At 40.2% G+C, this 12811-nt stretch overlaps 1 protein-coding gene across 10 annotated transcripts in view; it reads right to left on the reverse strand.

The window, feature by feature from the left end:
• Window positions 1-12811, reverse strand: part of EPS8 (epidermal growth factor receptor pathway substrate 8) — a 140713-nt gene that overhangs the window by 82315 nt on the left and 45587 nt on the right. Inside the window, exon 1 of one of the 10 annotated variants that reach the window (XM_030040373.2) lies at window positions 4166-4268. The exons of the other annotated variants lie outside the window; for them this stretch is intronic. The gene's annotated coding sequence lies outside the window, so the exon portion shown is untranslated. Of the gene's footprint in view, window positions 1-4165; window positions 4269-12811 lie in introns of those variants that run through there. 10 annotated transcript variants of the gene reach the window in all.

A 12811-nucleotide genomic window follows, 5' to 3' on the forward strand; every position in this document is an offset into this window, starting at 1 on the left:
AAGCTCCTGAAAGCTAGTTATTTCTCTTAAATCAAATATAGTATAGACCATATTTCCATCTGGAAGCACCTCTATCTTAACATCCCAGTAAAAGGTCAGCGTTGCTATTGTGTGTCATACTGCCATTCTTTTCAGAAAGTCAACTCAAGAATAATTATATCAAGCCTGAAATTTCTTATAAAGAAGCCAAGCGGTATTTTACTGTTTTAGCTAAGAAGTTCTGCCATATTGGTTTTCTTTTTTTCCACATTCTTTTCCTTTAAAAAAAAATCCTTAATGAAGTAGTAAAAACTTCAATAAACTGTTCATCTTAGAATCGTTTAGGTTGGAAAAGACCTTTAAGATCATCGAGTACAACCATCAACCATGCCCACTAAATGAACAGACACAGAGACTGAATTAGTAGGCGATATCTCTTCTAAAAAAGCATTACTAAAACCACTCAATTTGTGCCAGTAACGATGTACGTGCTTGTGATATGTCAGATCAATTTCATTTCATGCCACCAAAGAACAAGTCAAAAACTTTGGGCAGAGAACAGAAACACATCCGCTAAAAGTTTAATGTTGTTACTGATAGTCAGAACTTTCCATTCCTTCCATATTTCAGATTTAAGAGGATGTTTGACATCAACAAAATATTTTCCTTACATTGAAAGAGTCTTAAAATGGTGCCAAAGAAGATTAGAAGAACTTGCTCTCTTTTTTGTTGCATCTTTAGGTCAGACACTTTAAATAGAGTTTTTGGCACACAATAAAATAAACTAAATCAACTCCTCTCAAATTCATGGTGCTTTATGACTCAAGCTGCCAAGCCTTTTAGTTATGCCAAGCTTCTGTAAGAATTAAATGCTGTTCAAGTTAACCTAGCATAAAAGGCTGGGTCCTTATCAGGTGAACATCAGCACAGCTATCAGTTCAGTGTGCCCTGGGGCTCCGAAGAGCTGTGTCTGCTCCAGGACCGAATCCTGCCAGTGCTCACCTGCAAGCCAAGGTAGCTTTGGGGAAAGGAGGGGAGGCTTCTCCCACCGGATCACCCTCCTGCGCTTATTTATTACTATTGCTATGTCCTTCTTTACCCTGGTAACAAAGGCAGCTGTTTGAGCTGCTCAGAGCCGTGCGATGCGAGGGTGTCTCTGGGGAAAGGTGCCAAGAGGCAGGTGGTACGACTGCAGGCTCGCAACTCATCTTGATGCAATCGCAGGCCTGGGATGCACCATTTTGGTATGGAAGAAATTCTGGTTTTAGACACCTCTCTGAAAATACGTAGGGGTAGCACCTGTGCAACGTACGCTCACATACGTATATGCTCCAAACATTTGCACACCAGAAACAGTTATAGCAACTTATTTTCATGATACTCAAATCATGACATTTGGTTAAAAATAAATGGATATTTCGGTGAGGAACTGCCATGGAAGCAAAACGTATCACTATTCCACTATTTCAGAGTGTGAGAAAACCACTTCTATCTATCCCTCCCAGGGCAGGTTTGGCAATGTCCCTGGTCCTCTAAGGCCTCACACAACTGCAGCTGCGTTAGCCCAGGCTGCCACATTCCACCTTTCTGAAACATTTTACATCTGGCTTCTTTTACACCTCCTGAATCACAAAGCACAGCACATCTTCCACCACAGGAGGTAGATGATTCCTTGCCATGCCTTACTTTCTCTCACACAAGACTTTGCATGTGCATGTTCTCTGTCAGCAGGCAAGTGGCAGGCTGGTATTGGGAAAATGTCCTTTTGTGTCTGACAGTCTAGTAGTAGCATATGGCGCGCTCTTGTTTCACAAGGAATCACCAAGAAGTTGTTTTTTTTTTTGCCACTTCTTATGACTCAGGTGGAAGACAGAGGCAAACTTTCAGAGTGTATCAGCAGATGCTACCTTAAATTCATGACTTATTTCCTTGTTTGGGCTTGACAAGCATAACGTGATAAGTGCTGGCATTTCTCTACCTGCTAAACCAACCTACTGAACAACTAGCTTTTGTGTTTGTTCATGGCCTCAGTTTGGATCACGTGCATATGGTACAATGAAGAAATGCATTAAAGATCTCTCACATGAGCGCATCCATCCACACAGCAGCACACTGAAGATTTTTTTTGTCCAGTCCTAAAAGCAGCAATACCTGGGTGTCACTACACCAACACTGCTATATTGTTGCTGCTTGTGCTGCCTAGACATCTTAGCCTGTAGCTACACAAACTGTTTTGGTAAATGCAACAGAGAATCCCCTCTGGAAGGGAGCTACCTTCAACAACCTGTAATCAAATACCACACAGCGCAGGAGCAGATGGATTCTTACTGGACAGGTGCTTACCAGAGTGCAAGTGCATCACTGTGGCAAACCTTTGCTACAGAAGAGCTTACTAAAAAAAGACACAGATCAAAAAAACCAAACCACCCTATAAACCTAGCACACAGGTGAGCTAACGTGTTAAGAAACATTAAGGACATCAGCACTTCTGCTTCCATACCCCATTCTACATCCTGGCCACCATCTTCTGTACCACCTCCCTCTATCATCACCTTTTTCTTCCCTGCTTGAACCACTCACTTGCCATGGAGAATCAGGTGATAAAAGCAATGTGTTACACATGCAGTGAAAACCCCTTCAATTCCACTCTCTGGACTTTAAAAGTTGTTCTGCCACCTGATTTCCAATCCTCAGTTGATTTTTGCTTTCTGAAATGACTGTGCATAAAGCTTTATGGGGTTCTGTGTTTGTTAAAACACTTCAGAACCTTTGCCACTCAACCCAGTTATTCAGTAAGAATCTGGGTACTTTCCTATCCTTTCCTAGGGAAGTAAAGGGGGAAGAAAAAAAAAAAACAAAACCCAGAAGTTGCTGAAAACCACCTTTTTTTCCTGAAGTTCCACTAATCCATCCTCACCTAGGAATCACAGCAGGGAGCAGTCTCTCAAATGCCTTCTCCGGAGCAGGCACAGCACCCCTGAGAGGGGTAGGGAGAGGACGGACACATAGACCACACAGCCCACACGCAAACTGCGCAAGAGCTGCTGCTAATGGGCATCAAAGCTAAAGCTTCCTCCATCGCCCTGGAAGAAATCCATGCCCTTGGTTGTTTAACGGTTTCATGTAAGCATTTTCAATCTTGAAATAGGAAAACTTTTCAGCAAAAGGCTTTGAAATTGAATTCCTTTTTGCAGAAGTGACTGGTTTGGAGAAGTGATTGCTGAATGTATACAGGGCCCCCTCACTCCACATCACTGCAAACAGATTCACAAAGAGCTTTGGCTCTGGACAGGCAGTTTCTCCATTTAACACATCCACTTATCTGCTACCATGTTCTCATTTTGTATTTCTGTTTAAAAAGTTAAAGAACTACGTGTCCTAATTCATAAGCAGTGTGATAGTTCTGGCTTTTTCAAGCATTTGTTTGTACTAACAGAATTAAAATACATTTAAGCTCAGCTGCAAACAGATTTTAGTAGACACTAACAACTCAGGTAGCAAAATAAATAACAGTATTTTTTTCTAGGCTAACCCTGATGTTTGGACAGGTGTCTGGGATTTATATGACATGATGGTTACTAAAGTATTCACATCTGTGCATTAAAGCTGTCACCAACTTATAATACTTTTCCCTCCCTCCTGATTTGGATAAAAACAGGAACAAAAAACCCACTTGCAGTTCTCCGAGTTATCTCCTTGACTGATTACAGAAACGAATAACCAGACTGATTTTTTTCTTCCAACTCAAAATGCGTAAGTGATTAACAGCCCCCTGCACTTTGATACAGTGCTGAAAGGAGGTCTCTCCTTCTAAAGAGAAGAAAGATCTTCTGTTTCTTTTTACAAGCACAGAAAAAAAGAAAAAAGAGATGGGAGAAAAAAAAAGGAAGCTCTCTGAGGAGAAAGGGTGCATTTAGTTTTGTTTCTCCATGCCTCTCATCACAACTTAAGTTTGCATACCCTGTTTTTCCTGAGAAGAGAACCGGTGACTGGAAAACTAGTACACTGATATATATTTAAAAAATTTTTCAAACAAAAAACTCATTAAGTTTGAAAACTTATTCATAAGACTCTCTACTCAATCCTTCTCCTAGAGAGGCTGCTACAAGTCAGACTTCCTCAGTGCTCTTCATTTTGCCCACAGTCCTGCATTTTCATTCACATGGTTTCCACCAGCTTCACTCACCTTAAATTATGAGAAGAGCTGACAAACTGAAGGACAGCAAAGGTGAGGTTTATGACCGCCAAAGGAAAGAGTCCAACCTGGCCCCAGCTGGGAGTGCTGGCTTGTGGGGAAGAGGCAGAGCCCCATTTCATTGTTTCACATCCCTTACTCGTCCCTCCTCTATTTCAATATAAACCAGCTCTGCTAAGGGCCCGTCACAAAGGATTTATCTCTAAGCTCAGTTATTTAGCCAGTGTAATCACCAAATGTCTCCCTTACCATTGGTTTTCTCTTTTTATATCAACTTGTAGCTTAAGACTCCAGCCAATGCTATGTACTCTTGACATTTTGTGAGTTACTAACTACAGGGATTTAGATACATGCAAGCCACCTGAAAAACTCAGGCAGGCAGGTGTTGCTGATGGCAGAGCTGAAACCACTGACACCTTTGACAGAGCAGAATTTTTAAGGACTAAGCAGGAGCAGATGGATGGCAGCACCAGCTTAAATGTACTATAATCACTCAGTTTTAGATAGCATTAAACCAATGAATCTCTACAAAAATCCATGCAGGATACTGTAAAATAATCTTCGTATCGTAAAGCTATAAGGTGTTTTATTTAAATAAAAATAAATCAGAAACCATAGTACAGTGAGATAGTTCAGAATAAAAGTAAACAAATGCTCATTACAGCCCTTTTATTAAAACAAGCACTTAGCTAGTAGCATCAGAAGTCAGATAACTATAAAGACACATTAAGATGCTAAAATGGTACCTGATTTGTTCTTGGTGAATATCTAAACATTAACACTTATTCTGGTGAACTAGAATCAAAATCATGTGCATTTTGATTCTAGGAGTGCTTTTGTAATCCTTATAAAAAAAACAATTTTGAAACAAAAATGTTTGTAATGAGGAAGCAAAATATGGACTAACATCCCTACCATACAGCCACTCCAAAACATCTTCAGGAGCATATTAATCTCTCCGACTCACAGCTGCTATTACCCAAAGCCTTCCTTTCTCAGTGTTTTGTGATTGAAAAAAGAAAAATAAACCAAAAAGAGATCAAATTGTTAAATCTAGCTTTTTCTGCTTCACTCTCTTTAATTACTTATTGAAAGGAATTCAAACTTCATGAGCTTGAAGCAAGCGTTCTTCAATACAATACACCAATGTAAATCCCAGAACGCAAAGCATGGTAACAAGAAGGAAAAAAAAGAAGTCAGCTTTCAGAAAGAGAAAAAAAGAAAAGAAAAAAAAAAAAAGAGAGAAGAATGTAGTTTTTCCATTTGTTCAGGTCCCAATTACTATTTAGCTACTTGAAAGCATCCCCTTAGCTCATGTTCACGTCTTTGGAAGCTGGGTAAGAGCTTTAACAGTGCACAGTAAATAAATACACACGCTAAAATAAACCAAAGTTCTCTTTCTAAAGCAAAATAATTAAAAACACTGCTGTAAAAAGTAACTTTGTTTCAGTTAAGTCTGATGAACTCCAAGTAGTACTCCTCCTTTGCACAAAAGGAAGATACACAAAATTTTAAAAATATAGAGGAATTGACATCATCTTTTTCAGGAAAGGAGGAGGGGAGGCTGGGTGCTGCAGAGAAGGAAATTGAGGGATAGGATAAATCCAAAAGTAGGACAGCCATCAGTATTGTATCTGAAGTAGTCATCACTACTCACCAAGCTGCTGTAGCCTATGCACAGCTAGTACTCTGAATTCATGTTAAAAGGCAGCGAGACACAGGGGAGCTGCAACTGGGAATCCTTTAACATGACTCAATATGCACAGCACATAGCTGTTACAGATTCAGAGCATTTTAAAAATACACAGAAAATTTCTAAAAATCCTCTCAAAAACATCAAGTAGGGTTGTTTGCAATTTAATAGATTTACTGATATGTTAAAATATTAATACTCTTTTAAACCATCTAACACAAATGTTGTAAGATAAAATATTAAAGCAACAATATTAAACATACTGAACTGTGCAAAACAAACCAAAAGTACCAGTATGAGGGGAGGTGACTAAGCACAATTTTTTTCCCAAAATTTTGGGGGACATTCAGGCCAATTTACAAATTTTAAGAAAAAAAATAAGGTCACAATAAGCCACATTAGGATTTAACCTGAAGTGGAAAGCATGATTTGTATCTTTAAAACATTTCCTATTAATATCAACTTCACTTCTTCTATTAAAACCTCCAACTTCAGTATCACTATGTCTTTAATTCAGAATTCAAATGTTAATAAAGTTCTCTAAACGCCAATACAGGATCTCCTGAAGACACATCATTCTATAACAATATTTTTTGTCACATCAATTCTTAAAAAAAAAAAAAACAAAAAACCAAAACAAAAACCATATCATGAAAAGCAGACTGTGAAACAAATGGCGGGGGGGGGGGGGCAGGGAATGGGTTCAAGTCTCTCCTGTGTAGTTTCAACTAGGTTTTGAGTATAAGCAGTTTGAGCAAAAAGCCACTTATGCTGAATCAAAGCATTCACTCCTGGGGCTGGCTGAACATGGGAGGGCAAAAAAGTTGCAGCTGCTTCTGCAAGCACTAGGACTTCAAATGGTCTGTATTTAGCATCATTAGTATTTACAAAGTTATTTCTTAGCAATGTGGTCAAACACAGACTATGTGGTCAACCCACTCCTTAATTAGAAGACTAATTCTAAAGGTCAAACACTAATATTCAACAGCACACTGACATCTGAAGGATGAAATTAGTGCTTCTAGCAAATGAACTGAGAAGCCAAACTAGTCAAAAGGCAGGATCTTGTGCTTGGGAAAAAAATATTACCACCCCCCCCCCCCCCCCCATTTAAATTCTAGTGCAATTAAAAGAGGTAATGCCAAAACAGTGGAGTAATACTGCAGTTCAGTTCAGTGTGGCTCCGCTAATTTCTCACGGGCTGATTCCAGATGGCGAGCGGTTCCTGCCCCATTTGCCACCTTCCTTCCTAGGAAAAGGCGGTGGGTACTTGGGAGCATCCCTCTGTCCCACCTCCCTACAGCCCTCCTTTCAGAGCAAACAGCCTGGCACTCGGTCCCAACTCGCTCCTCTCTTCATCCCCAGCAGGACCAAAGCTGGTGACAATATAGGTGCGGCCTGACATTTACATCTGTGAGTCACTGCCCTGTGACAATAACTACAGAGCAAAAAGGGACTCTCAAACCCCCAATCTCTGGACTGCCCAATCATACAGCTACTAAACCAAACCATTGCTCAAAACTCGAGTATGATTTTCTCCTATCCTGTGGCACCCTTTTTTGCTGTCCTCTTTGGCAATTTAGTTGTGTGAAAAAAAAGCAACGGTTGGTAGCTTTACAAAATTGACACCCATGTTTCCTCCACTGTAAACACTATACACTACACAAAACAGTCCTCAAAGTTCAGCAAGAGAACTTAAAAATAAAAAAAACCCCACAATTTTCAACTTTCTCATTATGAAAATGACTGAGCCAAAGATAGCATGATTACAGATAAGTGGACCAGCCATAACCCTGTCTGCAGTTCACAAGATCAGAGTACAAAGTGTTTCATACATTCCGGAGTTTCTATTATTGGAATACAGCAAGATATAGGCTGAACAAGGTGTCATAAGTTACCTTGGCCTTAGGCCTTTCATATTGCTCAAGAATGTATTGATAAGTACTTTAATTCAACCATTTCCACTTAAGAAAGAAAAAAGAAAAAAAAGGCAAAGCTTACTGAAGAAACATAAGCAACAAGCAGTAAATTAAGAGCAAACATACCTGGATCCACTGAAACGTATCTCCTGCTCTGGGACCAAAAGCCCCTTCCTGGTCTCTGTGGGATGGGCAGCTGCTCTCTTCCTACTTTTAAGTTCTTGATCTTCTTCCCAACTGATGTCATTAAGAGCCAGGAACAAGCAACAGGCAGAAGCAATCAGCTGACCCACCCATGCCCCCCAGGGGAGGGTCTCGGGCAGGAGGAGCAGGCTACCCCCCCCCCCCCGCTCACCTGCGGGAGATTTAGGAAGCCTGGGTAGGTGCAAAACTCTCTGCGTCACCAGTGTTATACGGTTCAAAGTAAGAGCGCGAGAGAAATGAGTTGGTTTTTCCCTCAGCTCAAATTAAAAACTTAGATACCGGCTGGCAAAGGGCATTTTCCAAGTACTGCCGTAGGGATGGGTGAAAGGCAGTCGAGGTAAAAGTCAACAGGACCTTTAATTAAGCTGCCAAGAAATTCTTGATCTCAAAGTCATCTTTGCCACCATCACGGACACAGCAAAATGAAAACCAACACGTAGCTCCCTAGGCATTATCTGCATTGCTCACAACTATTTATCAATATCATTGAAACAGAAGGAAAGAGTGAAAACTACTTGGGGTCTTGGGTTGAGAGACCGGACCCCATATCAGGCACATGATGCCTGTACGCCCACGCACCCCTCCCGCACTCCTTGTTCTGGGGAGAGGGGCAGCATTTGGGGTGTATTTTTCCCCTTCCTTTTTCTCCAGTAAAAGTTCTACCTCACACTTTATCTCCCCGCTCCTTGTGTAGGATTTGCATTCTGCCATGAGTGCAATAACACCCCCAGACATTGATGAGAGGGAAACGACGGAGAGCCACCGCAGAGACCCGTGGGCACTGCACGAGGGATGACAACGCCTGCCCCGGTCCCACGCTCATCTGAGCTGACCTTATGCTCCTTTCCAAGGGGCACGTCCTCTTACCTCCCTCCTTCCCCTGTCCCAGTAGGGCCATGTCTCCACTTCACCTCTTAAAAAGAGCTCCTCTTCCCTCCTCCCAAATTCACAGCTGTCTTCAGTATCTATTGACAGACCTATGTCCTACTTAAAGGTTACAGCTGAAACTAGTGACTGCACTAAATCGACAGGAAAACATCTGAATAATCTGTTAGGCTAACAGAAGAGCCCTCAGAGAAAAGGCCCTGCACGTTCCTACTTCCCGCTCGGTACTGCTGATACTTGATTTGCTCTGAGCTGAAACAGAAGCTGCTCCTGCAACAGCAGCAAGCGTCACACACGCCATGGGCACAGCTCAACAGAAGTGCAGGCACCGCTTCAGGACTTCTCCTAGACCAGAGGCAACACTACTACTTGTTGCCACCTTGGAGATGTCCCAGTCCCACATGCACACATCATCTGTAAAAAGGTTATCTCCTGTAAAGAAAATAACATCTCAAGAAAGATGTATCTCATTCTCTCCCTTAACTGGATTCACTGTGGACCCTCACTGATTCATGTCTCAATGACTCCTTTTCCCAGCCTCTAAAGCCAGGAAGGTTCCTGCCTGCTGTCACCACAGGCTGGCACTGGAGCTCCTTTCTCAATGATTATGACAATTCAGGGTGAAATTTAGCACGGAAACATTATTTTATTTTAGTACAGCACTCAGAACAAGCCATTCTTCACTATTCAAAAACAATTTCAGTTTGACTACAAATGATATATCCACCAGTAAAAAAAAAAAAAGAAAAAAAAAATCCAGATCAGATTTAAGCCAAGTTCTTTCCTTCAATACAAACCTCAAAAATTTAAGTCATCTACTGCAGTATCTGCTTCCAAGTCTGCACATTACCTCTAAGCCTTAACTATATGCTGAAATTTGTTAGAAGCAATACGCTTCATAACTTTTGGGACAAAATCCTAATGCTTAGAAAGGAAATCCTTAGGATTAAGACTGTGTACTCACAGCTAAGATCAACCTGAGCTGGACACTATTTTATCAACAAAATAAGACACAAGTGTGTAAACCTTGTAGTTGGTGACAGGAAAATAACTTCAAATGAAGCCTAAGATTATTGTGACAATCATACTTTTATCATCTCAGAGGAATCAGATCCTGAAGGTCTACAAAGTATGGGTGATATTAATGCTTTAAATTCTCAAAAAAATCTTCTTTTACAAGACACTTCCCTGCTGACAAGCTATAAATGCTTAAAGGGCCAACAGTCCAAGATTTATCAATGTTGTACACTATGCACTAACTTAGGTATGTACTTTGACAAATGACAACCGAAATCATTAAAATCCTCACACAGCAAATAACACATTCTTTCATAGTTAATAATACATTCTTCTAAAGCTCTACCTCAAAAAAAAAAAAAAAATTTAAGACACAGCCAGGCAGTACTGACACTCAAGATGCTGCTTTACCTCTTCCCTAAATGACAAATAACTTTGCATATCAGCAAAAAGGTGTCATCATCTTTATGAGTTAAGCATTGTATGAAGTTCCTCATTATGTTTTCCAAGGGCGTTAACCAAGAATTCTTTTATTTATTAAGTAAATGGTTACCTTGTTTCTGTGCAACATCTATCCATTGCATTATAATTTCACAACAGCAAATACCATTGTAAAAGGGAAGAAGAGAATCAAAGTATGGCTACTCACAGTAGTTTAACTAAAGAAATCAAGAATTTAATATCAACAAAACACTAAATCACGGTGTATTTCAATGCAAAGAAGGTAGCTTTACAAGGCAAATATCTAGACAATTACTGCAGTCTTTTCAAAGCCCCTAGGACCACGGTCAATTTTATTGTGCTGTGATACTACAAACAATAAGGAGTTTTAAAAGGCACACTTGCCTACTTATTGCCATTTTTTAAGCATGCAACTTGAAAGAATAAAGAAAAAAAGAGATCTAAATTTACAAAGCAGAATGAAGAACAGTGAGAATTCCTAGTGACATGAATACTACTTGCAGGATTATGTCTTCCAGTCTCCTTTGAAAAATCCCAATTCATATATTTTAGAACACCATTGATGAGAATGAAAACTGAGCACATAAAATCACTAACATGTATTATGCCAGAGCCCCATAACATTCCAACTGTACCTATTCAATCCCTACCAAACTTATTAAAGGGGTTTTCTACAGAGATTTTTTGTGAGCATCAGGAGCAGTATATAATTTGATACCATTCCTACGGTTTCCTTCGTACACCACAAAGTTCACCTCTCAACATTTTCTATTGACGACACTTTTCTATTGATGACACACAGTCACGCTCTGTTATTTCAATAGCAAACGCAGCACCTAACACCTGAGCATGGAACAATTCAGAACATCAAGCGACAGGTTGCGCGTATCCTGGACACAACAGAAACTCACAGGACACACGCACCCCCAAAGCTTTGCTTTGCCAGGCCACCCAGGTCTCGGGTACCGAGCCAGGAGACCAGAAGGTTAGTTAAAAACACCCGGGAAGTGAGTTCACCTGCACAGTTTTGAGGAAAAGCCCAGAGCAGACAGCAGCTGTTCAAACGAAAGCTGGAGCATCGGAGTAGCAACAGATTTCAGGAACTCCTCCCACTTACAATCACCTATGGGAGCAAACCTAATCTCTAAAATAAGATATAAACAGCACCTGAAAGGTTTTGCTAGTTCAATAATAAGAGTTTCTTTGCCAGCAAAGAATGGAAATAAGCTCAGTGAAGAGAGAGCAGAGAAATGATTCCCCCTCACCCCCTGCAGATGGAGCACTGAGAAGTACAGAAAGGAGAAACTAACTGAGGGAAGGGAGCAGGGAAAGGGGACTATGGCTTACAGCTGCTTGACTAAGTGTATTTTCCATACCAATAATTAATTTAAAAAGCATGTCTAACTGAAAATGTTTAAGTGATGGGAAAAAAAATACATCCTTATGAGTGAAGATGAGCAATGTCACTCTAACCACCTTCGATGACAGCACAGAGGAAGATTTTTCTAAATTTTTTTTTTCCAGACAACACAATCCATTAAGCAATGAACTAGTTTCAAATGAGACACTAGTTTTCTAAATGGTCACATGGTAGAAAGACTTCTTTCCCCACTTTGTTTTGTTTTTAAGAAGACAAGCAACAATAATAAATAAGTAGAAAGAGTTCTGTTCTGAATTTCTTTAGACCTTCTCTTCTCCAAACAAGAGTAAGAAGCATGACAAACAATTTAGCAGCTGTAGAAGAAAAATTCTTTTTTTTTTTTTTAAGCATACAGAAAAGGTTTGTAAGAACTATATGAAAAATTCATTTACTCAAGAAGGAAAAGTCAACAGCTTTATTTAAAAGAGAAAAGCAATGGGACAAGAAATAAGAAAAAATGAGCCCATCTTTGCAAAACACAACCATAGTGACTCATGTGTTTGATCCATTTGCTTTAATATTTTGCATTTGTTCGCAGCCAGTGTTCCATGGTTGACCACAACATAAAGCAGGTGATCTTTGTGACCTTCACTAAGAATTTTAGACAGAGAAAGTCCCTTCCGCACCCTGCAGAGGGATCAGCATGAAAACTGAAGAAAGAATGATACCCTTCCTCTTTAAAGACTGAAACCTTCAACTTACAGTTCAATGTGATAAAACTGTACAGGTGTATTGACATCTTGCCAGTATCCTGAACTTTACTCTTCCCTTTCACAGAAAGAATTTGTATTTCCTTATTTGCTATACAGAGCATATTCTTCTGCACTTCACCTCTATTACAGGAATTACTAGTTGCAACCAGCTGCACCTTCCTCTAAACAGGCAGATGCCAAAGTTCACGGGTTCCTGAAGCTCTCTGGGGAGCACATAACCCTACTCGACACAATTTGATAGAAACATATCAATACTGTGTAAGCTGTCAGCTGAATCAGATCCCTATTTATCAGCAAGTAAGTCTACCAAGAAAGTAGCACAGC

This window comes from Aquila chrysaetos, chromosome 17 (genome assembly GCF_900496995.4).
Source record: "Aquila chrysaetos chrysaetos chromosome 17, bAquChr1.4, whole genome shotgun sequence".
NCBI lineage: Eukaryota > Metazoa > Chordata > Aves > Accipitriformes > Accipitridae > Aquila > Aquila chrysaetos.